Below are 12,510 nucleotides of genomic sequence, written 5' to 3'. Positions count from 1 at the left end.
TTTTTCATGTATTCCTAAGGGGAAAATGGCGGCCAGCTGACATCCGGTGATGTCAGGTGCCCGCGCCCGGCCCCTGGCACCCTCGTCACAGGGTGATTTTCTGATGAAACGCTTGGTGTTCCCATGGGCGTGACTACCCGCTGCCACCACACGCCCCCAGCTGCCACCACACGCTCGTACCCGGCGCATGCACATTTAAAAAACGTTGTGCTCACATGCCAATTTGCATGCGAGCATACTAACTAGAATAACCCCCTATATTTGTTTAACAAGATGCTGTTAAGGCACCTACTGAATAATATTGATTGACCTTAATCTTTACTTAACTCTAATTGCCTAGAAATAACTCACAAGGTCACCTTATTCTATAAACACAGACAACAACTGCATAAGTTTAAAATGGTCATATATATTTATTAAAGTGGTATGACCCTTATTTGTCAAAGGGATGGCAAAGAAAGCACTTAAGACCAGCTCCAGTCAAGGGTGCTAAAACATGGCGGCGCCTGAACGCCCCAATATGACGAATGACGGACTCACTGCCCCTTCTATGGCATGACGAGGACACTTCCAGGAAGTGTCCAACGTCCTGGCAGGACTCACCAGCCTTCCTGGCAAAGGGGGGCAATACTGCACAGCGACCACCTGACACCTCACGAGAGCGCTGGTCGAAAGCGCCTTCTCAAAGATTTTAATTAAAGTTATAGTAGCCAAATTGGGTGATAACCCGAAGCCCAGGTAGCTCAGAAAGATAGAAAGGGAATAGGGAGGGTGAGGTTCCAGACTCAGGCCCTTATTCTGATTGATGCGGACTTTACCGCGTTCTTACGGATTGCGTCTTTACGGCGTCTGCGCATGCGTGGAGAACGCTACGCGCATGTGCCACGCCTTGACTCGGTACCAGTTCGGACAAAGACCGTCCAGAACTGTTCACCGCTATCATTCGGGAAATAGGGGCGTATTATGGGCGTCATGCGGAATGACACATGGGCGTAGTTTCAAAGTGGGCAAAACGGGGCGGAAACATGGGCGGACACGGGGGAGTACACTTATGTTGGGGGGCGTACATTCGGAAACCACTCCGAATGCACGCGATCAAAAAGGGCAGAAATGTGCGGTGTCCACAAGTGTACTATTGCTTTGCGGACACCACTCGTTCATGCGGTAGGCGAACGTACGCCTAATGACTACAACCATTAACACCTGAACCCAATAGAATCTACTCCTTTACTCATTACTCACTAATAGGCCGCTTGTCAGTGCTTTAATAGAAACCATTGCACTTACATTGCTGTAAGGGTTAATGTGTGCTATGCATGTGTTAGGCATGCTTGTAAGGATATATTGGAATCTAATTGATTCCAATTCCAAATAAGCTGTTTTTTATGAGGGTAGGTAATTGAATAAGTGGGTCATGTGATGTATTGCAGAAGATACTTCATAGTGGGTTGTTTGGCGGAAATCCTCCGCTTACGTGCGGTAGCACCGCTTGGCTCCCGTTCGGATGCGGTATTCCCGAGCATACTCTGTAATACTCTGTAATACCGTGCCGAATCGGAGTGTTTCTCCCGCACACGCATGATTTGTATGTCGTCCGTAAACACGCCCTGTTCTTAAAGAGTGAGTCCGTCCGAATGCGGAGGACACGTGGGCGTTTCTACGGACGATGGCCGCATGCGGAAAAACACCGTGGCGTGCGGACCGCTCCGTAAGAATGCGGGAATTTCCGCACAGATCAGAATAAGGGCCTCAAAGAGGAAGTTACTTCCCCCAGACTTCACCTAATATACCCCTCTCTAAGCTAAAGCCCCTAAGCTACCTGGTTGGCTAACACCCCTGTCACTCACTACCTGAGCAATTTGTTTTCTTCAATAACTTTATTTAAACAACCACTAAATTCACAGGCTCGTAAATGCAATCTTTACGCGTAAATGCAATCTTTCAGCAAACATTTTCCTCTAATTGTTAAAAGTTCCAGTAACTTTATCATACAACTCAAACTTATATTTCTTTTCAAAGTACTAATATTTCAAGACAGTTAGAAAATTACCCAGGTTACAATTTCTGGAATATATCCAATTTGCTAATTTATGAATGCAATAAAATTATTTTTCTCCATCTTTTTCTTGTCTGTACTGGAACAAAATAAAGGTATTTTGAGGTCAAGAATATAATATATACACATATATGAAGTGCAATTTTTATAGGTTTGTTAATAACAGTTACGGTAAATATATAGCAAATGGAATTGTGTTAATTTTATAAATATAAAATTATATAAATGATTCAAAACAGGTTAGAAAGTGATATATGTATAAATGACCAGATTAGGGTTTATAGTAATGTAGCAATATTTGTAAATTATTAGATTTTTTGTATATTAGTTAAAAGCTGATCGAAATAACAACTACTGGAATGTACTTTCACTTTGAGCTGTGACCCTTTTTACTTTCCCTTTGAGCTGTGACAGTTTTTAGCCCACAAAATTTCCCCTACCCTATCCTTAGGGATGGCCATCGACCATCGATTATTTTAAATCATTGATGGTTTATGGCCAATGTTGAATACTTTTGCCATTGATATGGGAGAACCAGATGGTTTCCCTACATCGATGGCAAAGGAGAACCAATGTTTCCTTTTTTTTATTTCTCAAGGTGCCGGGACACGGAGCATAGAGGAGACTTTCAGCAATGCTTCTGGGGGCTGGGGCAAGTCCCTGATGTGTCATCAAGCCCCGCCTCTATCCTTTTCAATGTCACTATTTGCGGGTATACGTGGAGGGGGTGGGGCTAAAATTACACAATTTGCTTATTTTAGGCCTGGAATGCTGCTATTTAACTAGCTGGGTAGGAGAATGCCAGGGGAGACTGTGGGGGTCCAGGGGGATGTGTGAGAGTTGCCCACCCTTCTAGAAGGCGGTGAGGTGGACCCAAATTTCAGGAGCCTCCAGACCTTTCCGGGAGGGTAGGCAAGTATGCATATCACATTATCAGGGCCTCTGCAGTACATACTGTACCATGCATGATTTGTGTCTGATGAAACAGGCTCCTCCTTTATAACGCATTCCTCACCATTGGTTTGGGGACGTTCCCGCGGTAAACGGGACAGTTGGGAGGTATGGTGTGTGAGAAGCTGGAAGTGCCAGACTTGGTAAAATAAACTTAGGTAAAATAAAGCCAGTTTGTGCAAATTGCCCATTTTTCCTGCCAGTATAGATACGGACTGTCTGACATGGTTTTTTTGATGCTGTCACCAATATAATCCTCCACCATTCTTTCAATGGTGATAGCATCATTTTATGACAATATATATATATATATATATATATATATATATATCTTGCAGAGTCTGGCACTCTCACGGTCTTAGCAGCAATGAAGACACAACACAGCAATGGTGGGTCAACGTTTCGGAAGTCGGTTTACTTCCTTTTTCAAGACAAAGGTGCAATACAAAATACAAACGTGTGTGTCTTACCTATATGTGTACCTGAGGAGGTTGGTCTCGTCACGTGCGGTGCTGTTCCGCCCTCAACCACACTTCCGGTCCGGCGTCTCCCAGGGGTGTGTTGCTGTGACGTCAGTCCCAGCTGGGAGGTTCTCAGGGTGTCAGAGCGTGGGAGTGGCTGGGCAGCGTCACTGTTACCAAGCAACCAAGAAACATAACAAAAGCAGTGCGTAAGAACAATGTAGACTATGGGTGGCAGGCAAAAGAAGTAATTAAATAAGGTGCATAAATAAAGCTGAGTGTAACAGTAGAATCATAACATGGGGTACAAAACAGGAATGTCGATTGTTCCATAGTAGATCTGAGCATGTAGACATAGGAATGTCGACTACATCACCTCATGCTCAAATAGCTTATTGTAAATTACTTATACTTTCATTTTGTACCCCATGTTATGATTCTACTGTTACACTCAGCTTTATTTATGCACCTTATTTAATTACTTCTTTTGCCTGCCACCCATAGTCTACATTGTTCTTACGCACTGCTTTTGTTATGTTTCTTGGTTGCTTGGTAACAGTGACGCTGCCCAGCCACTCCCACGCTCTGACACCCTGAGAACCTCCCAGCTGGGACTGACGTCACAGCAACACACCCCTGGGAGACGCCGGACCGGAAGTGTGGTTGAGGGCGGAACAGCACCGCACGTGACGAGACCAACCTCCTCAGGTACACATATAGGTAAGACACACACGTTTGTATTTTGTATTGCACCTTTGTCTTGAAAAAGGAAGTAAACCGACTTCCGAAACGTTGACCCACCATTGCTGTGTTGTGTCTTCATTGCTGCTAAGACCGTGAGAGTGCCAGACTCTGCAAACTATTTACTTTTTCTCCGGCACCCCGGCTGCTTTACCACCCAGATTAGACTGTGTGCCTGCTCTCTGCACGCTATATATATATATATATTACCCTAATACTGGCAAATCTAGCACCAGAATAGCTGTTATGGCCTCGGTAATCCACTACTTCATCTTCCTTATAAAGGACTGTTGGACAGTCAATTGCTTAGTTAATGTAGTAGAAGTGGTCTTACAACTCCTCATCTGGGATGACGATCGGATCCCAACAGCAACAACAACAGCAGCAGTAGGCATGGTGCTCAAGGATCCTCCAGAGGAATCCAGAATGGATCAGCCATGCCTATAAAATGGCCTCCCGATCCTGATTGAGGAGGAAATTGACGATAAGAGAGTTGGTGGTGTGGACTGCAGGCACTTGGATACAACAGAAAAAAGGGATTTAGGTGTCAGTGGACTGCTTATGCTCTTAGCCAAAGTTTCTTAACTTGATAATGACTTATTATGAATGTATGAATGAAGGTGACGTAGAAGGGAGGATTTTCCCAGGTGGCTAGCGTCCTTACCCATACTACTTATGCTCTTACACAGGCTACATGTGGCAAGACAGTTTTTTCCAGATTTACATAAATAATTCCAGACCGAAGAGGTGGATTTTTTGGTCTTCTGCCCAGGCATGACAATGGGCTTTTTTTATTCCATGGCCAACTACTATCTCCACCTGTGCCTTATTTAAACAAACCACATCACCATCAGAATCCTCCTTGTCATCTTCCTCCTCAGCACTAGCTACACGAATATCCTCATGCTGGTGTAGTTTTACAGTGACAGCCTCAATATCAATATCAACAACTGGACTAGCGGTGCTACCCCCAGCATTTGCAGAGGGCATGCAAATGGTGGAAGGAGCCACCTCTTCCTGTCCAGTGTTGTGAAGGTCAGGCACTGCCACACTAGTACTCACCTTGGGGATTTTTTATATGTCTGTAAAACGTACAGTTGTTCCCTATGCTTTGTCCAGCTTCATTTATTTATTTATTTTGAGGGGGAGGAGGGCTTCCATCTGCATAAGAAGCTGCACTACTAGTCATGAACATTCTGTAGGCCAAGTCCTTGCCACTTTGTGTCATTTATGGCATATTGCTAATTTTACATTTCTCATCAGATAATTTAAATTTGTTTAAGTTATTAATTTTAGCTTCTTGGATTCTACATGACATTGGGCATCAGCTACAGCAGACAATGTTGATTTGCATCTTTAATGTCTTGACTGGTGGCTGCAGCTTCAGCACTGGTAGCAGGGCGTGGTTCCTGATCTTTAAATTGTGTGTCCTCCATTTTTTTTTTATCAACGTGCACCACCACTGGACATATATACAGCAGCACAGGACAGCACCACTGGACTTATATACAGCAGCACAGGACAGCACCACTGGACTTATATACAGTAGCTCAGGACAGCGCTGCTGGACTTATATAGAGCAGCATAGGACAGCACTACTGTACTTATATGGAGCAGCACAGGACATCACTACTGCGCTTGTATACAGCAGCACAAGACAGCACTGCTAGACTTATATACAGCAGCACTACTGCACTTTTATACAGCAGTACAGGACAGCACTACTGCAGTTATATACAGCAGCACAGGACAGCACTACTGCACTTATGTACAGCAGCACTACTGGACTTCTATACAGCAGCACAGTACAGCGCTACTGCACTTATATACAGCAGCACATGACAGCACTACTGCACTTTTATACAGCAGCACAGGACAGCACTACTGCAGTTATATACAGCAGCACAAGGCAGCACTACTGGTGTTATATACAGCAGCACAGGACAGCACTACTACAGTTATATACAGCAGCACAGGACAGCACTACTGCACTTATATACAGCAGCACTACTGGACTTCTATACAGCAGCACAGGACAGCAATACTGCACTTATATACAGCAGCACAGGACAGCACTACTGCACCATACCTCCCAACATTTGCAGATCAGCAGTCGGGACGCTGCTGCTGTGCGCCGGATGCGCGCCAAAATTTTCGGGGCGTGGCCTAATTTGGGGGCGTGGCCTATACTTGCGGCTCCCCGCGAGGCCACGCCCCCATTTTGCCGCTATGGGGGCATGACCCAGAGGCTCTGTGAGCCTCTAGCCATGCCCCCAGCCCCCTGGCTACGGGAATAGACGCTGTGTGCATGCGCACAGCGTTTATTCCCCGCTGCTTAGCAGCTGACAGGGGGGACTCCCAACAGCCCCCCCACACCGCGGGACACTGCCGCCCGCGGGTGGGACAGCGGGACAGGCCCTGACAATCGGGACTGTCCCTCTAAAATCGGGACTGTTGGGAGGTATGCTGCACTTTTATACAGCAGCACTACTGGTCTTATATATTGCAGCACAGGACAGCACTACTGGACTTAGGTAATTGAACCCATACCTCAGTGCTGTAAGGTTAGGTTTAAGAGGCAGGGTGCTGGGCATAGGTTTAGGTACTAGCAGGGAGCGATAGTAAGGCTATGGGGGATAAGAGCGGGTAGGAGGAGGGTAAGTATACTTACCTGACCCCTATCTGCATTCCCTCCTGTGGGATACCAGTGTCGGTATTCTGACTCCTGGCGATCTGACCTTCGGTCATCCATATGTATCCCACAGCAGCCACAAACAGTTCAGGTCCTGCTGTCTGGAATTATAGCACAGTACTGTAATTGTGCAAACAAATATAATGGCATGGTGCATCCAGTGTCGCACTGTTGTCAGAGGACAGTCAGTAATAAGCCAAGAGTATAAGCCTAGTATTAGTATATAACATGTTTTTCTTCTAGGGGGTCAGAGGAACATCTCTGTCAGCACAACCCTCAATCCCACTTCTACTCTAGGGAGGAATTACAGGAAGCAGTTTCTTGATTGACAGTTTTTTGTTTTCATTTGTAGCACATGTTCCAGGGTTACAGAAAACCAGACACGCTATACGTCACACCAATAAGTGCATGGCTTTATAATTCTTCTATTTAAAATACTTACCCCGTCCTGTAAAATATATATTTTTGAACACTATGGAGACTATTCAGATAAACAGTAAATATTATTATCTTGTGCTTTAACATAAACTATTAACATAATGACTTACACCAACAGGGCTGGACTGGCTCTGCAGACACTTTCTAGAAGCGTACCTCACATGTGTGTGGTGAAAATTTGGGGGCATGGCCTAGCGGGAAGGGGGCCTGTACTCGTGGTGCTGCTGCAAGGCCACGCCCCATTTTCGCTGCTGTGGGGGCATGCCCCCAGCCCCTCTAGCTGCAGGAATAGCATGCGCACAGCATCTATTCATGTGTGGCAGGGGGGACTCCCAACTGCCCCCCCGCTGCGAGACACTGGGAGTGACACGGGAACGGCCCAAAAATCTATAAGTGGGACATTTGGGGGGTACACCAGAAGGGCCACATCGGCCTAAAAGCAAAGCGGAGCAGTTCGGCCTTATGGCAGCCAGACAGATGAGCTGACAAACAGCTCTGCCTCCCGGTGCCCTGCTCCACTACCGGGCATATATAGGGTCTGATTCAGACCTGCTTGCTGGGATGCAAGAGTTCGGAGCGCAGTGAGCTGGTTACCACCAACCCTGCCGAACGCACTGTGAACACAGCCATGCACACAGAGGGGAAACCATTCACCATCATAGGATTTTCCCCCTGCTTGCAGCACTGAGTAACCCAAGGCTCACTCTGCGCTGCGTAGGCCATGGGGAGAAGGCCTCAGTGCCCCCCCCCCCCTCTCAAGAGCCGGCGAACTGTTGTGTTTTCTGGGGGACGCCCATAAAATGCCAGCGGCATGCCCCCATATGCCTGCAGGGTGTCAATCACCTAGTAAGAAGCAAAGCGAAGGCTAGCCTTCGCTTGCTGCCTTCGGTTGGATGGCTCGTGTATGTGCACTGTGTACCGAGTGCAATTGCCATTGAATGGATCTGAATCAGGACCACAGAGAGATGGCGAACTGTCACTCACCGCACGCCCCTTGAAATGTGACCATGCCTCCTTGAGACATGGCCACGCCCCCTTGAGATGTGACCACACCCCCTTGGGGATGCAGAGTACAGTTCCAGAGTTGTGGCTAGTTCCCCTTTGTGACATCTTGTAAGGGCGGAAGTTGTTTAATTCCCATACAGCTTTTTTTATTTGGTCTCTGATCTAGGTTTATTGTAGGTAAATTTATTTTCTTTCAGTTGCATTGTACCCTTGCAGGCTCGCTCGCCTCCCTTTGGGTACAGTGACTCGCTACGCTCTCCACTGGTTACTATTCCCCCCTCCAAGAAGGCATGGACCCAGTGCATGATGGGAAAGGTCCTCCTAGCCAAGGGGATCTAGCCGCTACCACAGTTCCAGGGCTGTTTTAGAGACCGTACAATTAAAGAATGCGTTTCGTTCCATAAAATTTTGCAAAACTAGATAACTAGAAAAAAAACCACCAATAGCTTAATTTCAGAAAATCATTATTTTTCACCTTTACGTCAATTTACCTCAATAATCGTCTTTACCTTTCAACTCAGTAATCGTCTCATTCAGTTTGGCTTCAGCTCAAGATAAACATAGACTGCAACGCATCGTGAGAACAGCAGAGAAAATCACAGGCTAAAAACCCCTTGTAGTTGAGGACATATACCATGCCGGGGCGCTGAAACGAGCGGGCAAGATCATTGAGGTATTGTATTGTTCTGTTTGTCACACAATGAGCGGTAGTTAATGGAAACAAATCCCTGTGTATTTTGCATGTTGTATTGATACACCTGGCCATAAACTGATTCTGATAGGGGGTGCAGTGAAAGGGGTGTGAGTAGCTCCACCTATTGGGTGTGTCTAACACCACCAATCAAGCGTGTCTTCCGTCATCTATTGGCACTCGCTACAATATAAAAAGTCTCTCAGCCGCATCATAATCTCCGGCCTATTTCAGTTTTCATCTTCTAATTACTCTGTGTAACAGTACATGCAAATAGTCATACACATATATGGATGACGCAGGTATTTAGTGATATGACAATGGTCTAGTACAATTAACAATGCAAAACACACATTAATGATTGATGGACGCTTCTTTAAATGGAATACAGTTCTGCGCATGCGCGGTTACGCGCTGACCCCCCCCCCCGTGTCCCCGCTGACCGCACTGCCGCCCGGGCATTATGATGTGAAGCCATAGGCTACAATGGGTTATCTCTATGGGCCTTATTCTGATCGGTGCGGATTTCTCCGCATGCGGTCGTCCCGCCGATGGTGATCGTCTGCGCATGTGCAGAGGTCACTCTGCGCATGTGCAGGCGATTTCGCCGCACGTATTCTTGACACGCCGAACAGGGAGCGTAGAGGGGCGTGAGGGGCTACTTAGCCTCATTACACTATGCATACGCCCCGCGTTTCATGGGCGTTCCCATGCAAACGCGGGGCGTATGCATGGTAATGAGGCCGTGACGCGTGTGTAGAAGGCGGGCATCTGACATCGCCGGATGTCAGCTGCCCGCCCCCATACATGATTTCACATGGACAAGTGTCCGTGTGGTCTTGTGTGGCGGGACCTGGTGGAGCGTGCGGCCCTGCATTCGATGTTCGGCGACCATCGAATGCAGGGGCTGCTCCCAAGACGGAGGAGGCGTATCCCCGTCCAATTTCATGCGGATCGCCACATATCCGCGTACGGACGGAGGTGGCGATCCGTATGGAAGGCGGGGATTCGCCTGCACGGTCGTGGCCGCATATTCTGATTGGGCCGCACCGATCAGAATAAGGCCCTATATCCGAATGGCGATAACCCAGGGGTGCGAAGCCGGGCTGCCCAATGTTGATACATCAGGCAGCTACGCATCCCTCATAGAAACCTATAGGGGATGCGGCCGGCGGTGCTGCACTTGGGGATCTCAGATCCCTGCTGCGGTCCCCTGTGATACATTGGGGGATACTTAATATTTGCGGCTAACCGAAATTGGGTGTTTTCGGGGATTTAGCAGCAAATATTACTTGATAAATGCGGCTTCTAGTATTTGGTGGTTATTCCAATTATTCCTCACTTTATTAGCTGGTTCATGTTACCCATCTAGTTAGAAGCATTTTAAATATCATTAACCCCCATAAAACAGTAAATTAATTGACAGAAGCACATACCCAATTTAATATATAGGCAACACAACAGGTTTCTAGTACAATAGCTGATACAAATATACATTATAAGACGCTCATGGCCATTGTAGTTATACTTCTAATTTAGTGATAATGACTAGACGACACGACTGAAGCTTCCGCTTCCACGTCCACACACAGGCAGCAGCCTTTGTAATTAATCAGGGCAGAAAATTGCACACAAGGGCTTACATTGGGCCCTTTTTAGCTCCCGTCAGATCAGGCAATACTCTCGGAGTTTCTTGGCCAATTTTCAAAGAGTTCACAGACAATTTCAAAAATCACAATTACCATTGTCATGTACTATTCCACGAAGTTGTGTCAATGGGACGTTTAATTACTCGCCTTCAAAGACATGAAATGCTAATGAGGTTTCGGCTTTATCCGTTTCAACCTTTTCAGGTTTTTTTTTCTGTCACAAAGACAGAAGATTTGCACTAGTTGTATGACTGTACCACCTATTGTAAGCAAACTGCCGAGCAGGCACAAACAGATCCGCACAGAGGGAATTGGATGTAACCGGTAACTGCTGCAATCTGAGTCTAATGCAAAGCAAATTTGTACAGTCTTTGAATTACATTTTCCCAGCCGGAATCAATAATGTTTTGAAGTCGTGTTACATTTTACTTGTCCTTTTATGTATATTGAAAACGTAAGGGTAGAAACTGAAGATCCACCACTAAAAGTAAAACATGATTCCATAAGCTGTCTGTGCCCGTAGGCCCTTTTCACACGCTCCGGCTCCTGCCGGGCGGCAAAACGCTGCACGGCCAAAAGCCTGCCGTCCCCACTGAGGATAATGGACAGCAAACTGTCCTTTCATACGGGACTGTCACAGTGCGGCCGCCAGATCTTACCACTGCCCACGTGCCATGGCCGTCCCGTCCTGACAGGTCAGTGTGTGCTGAGGGCAATGGGGCCTTTCACACACACTCACCAGTCAGTTGGTGTGTGGTTTTAGCTCTCCACCACCACCAAACTGACGTCACTTTAGTTTCCACCCTCAAATATTACACAGCACCAGCTCGTGGAGCCGGTGCATGTGAAAGGAACACCTGACAGGCAAAAAGCCGGACAAAGTGTGTACGGCTTTTTGCCTTTCGGTTAACACCGGTTTGCGTGAAACTGCCCATAGCAGTGACGTGCGGTGAGGTCATTGCCTGGGGAGGCACTGACCTCACCTCACACCAGTAACCACCCCCCCCCCCCCCTGCCCGCGGCCAGGCGTGGACACCATGGGGCTACATATGCAGCGGCCGCCGGTACATGCGTCCCCCCCCCTCCCCTCCCACCACCCGGCGGACTCACCTGTCCTCTCCTCGGCGGCGGCCAGTCCTCTCTACGGCGGTGAGTGACATCGGCCTTCTCCCAGCGGCGCCGAACTCCCCGCTGCCCGCACTGCTGCATCCTCTCCAGGGCCCTGCATGTGTGTGATTGGACAGCGGATCCAGCACTGGATCTGCTGGCCCAATCACATCTGGGGGCGTGCGTTTATACTGGTGCCGCTGTCATTGCGGCATCAGTATAAGTGCCGCTTCCCCATTCATTTTCAATGGGCTTTTACAGCCCATTGCTGCACCCTGCCCCCTGCCCACCCCTACCCGCCCCACGCTGCCCGCAGTTTTAATGTTAACAGCGGGAGGCACCTCTCCCGCTGCCTCCCACCCTCACATGCAGCAGTATAAGAGAGGTAGAAATTATGAAAATAATAAAAGAAGATATATAAATATCTTCTTTTTATTATTTTCATCATTATGACAGGGAAGGCTCTGCCTCCCCTGCCTCCCCTGACTGCACGTCCCTGGCCCATACACTACTGTGATGTATCACAGCAGTGTATGGGCCATCCGACCCTCTTGAGCCACCCAGGACCTTCGCATGCAACCCCGGACATCAAACACATCAAACACATTTTGGGCCGATTTCTCGGGATCGGGTGAAATTGTCCCAAGTCGGACAAGTGTATGGGCACCTCAGGACTGCTATGAAAGTTTTATTATAATCTAAGAAAGTAAATTTATCAC

Source organism: Crinia signifera, chromosome 11 (assembly GCF_055691185.1).
Source record: "Crinia signifera chromosome 11, ASM5569118v1, whole genome shotgun sequence".
In the NCBI taxonomy this organism is placed as follows: domain Eukaryota; kingdom Metazoa; phylum Chordata; class Amphibia; order Anura; family Myobatrachidae; genus Crinia; species Crinia signifera.
Note: the sequence above shows the minus strand (reverse complement) of the source record.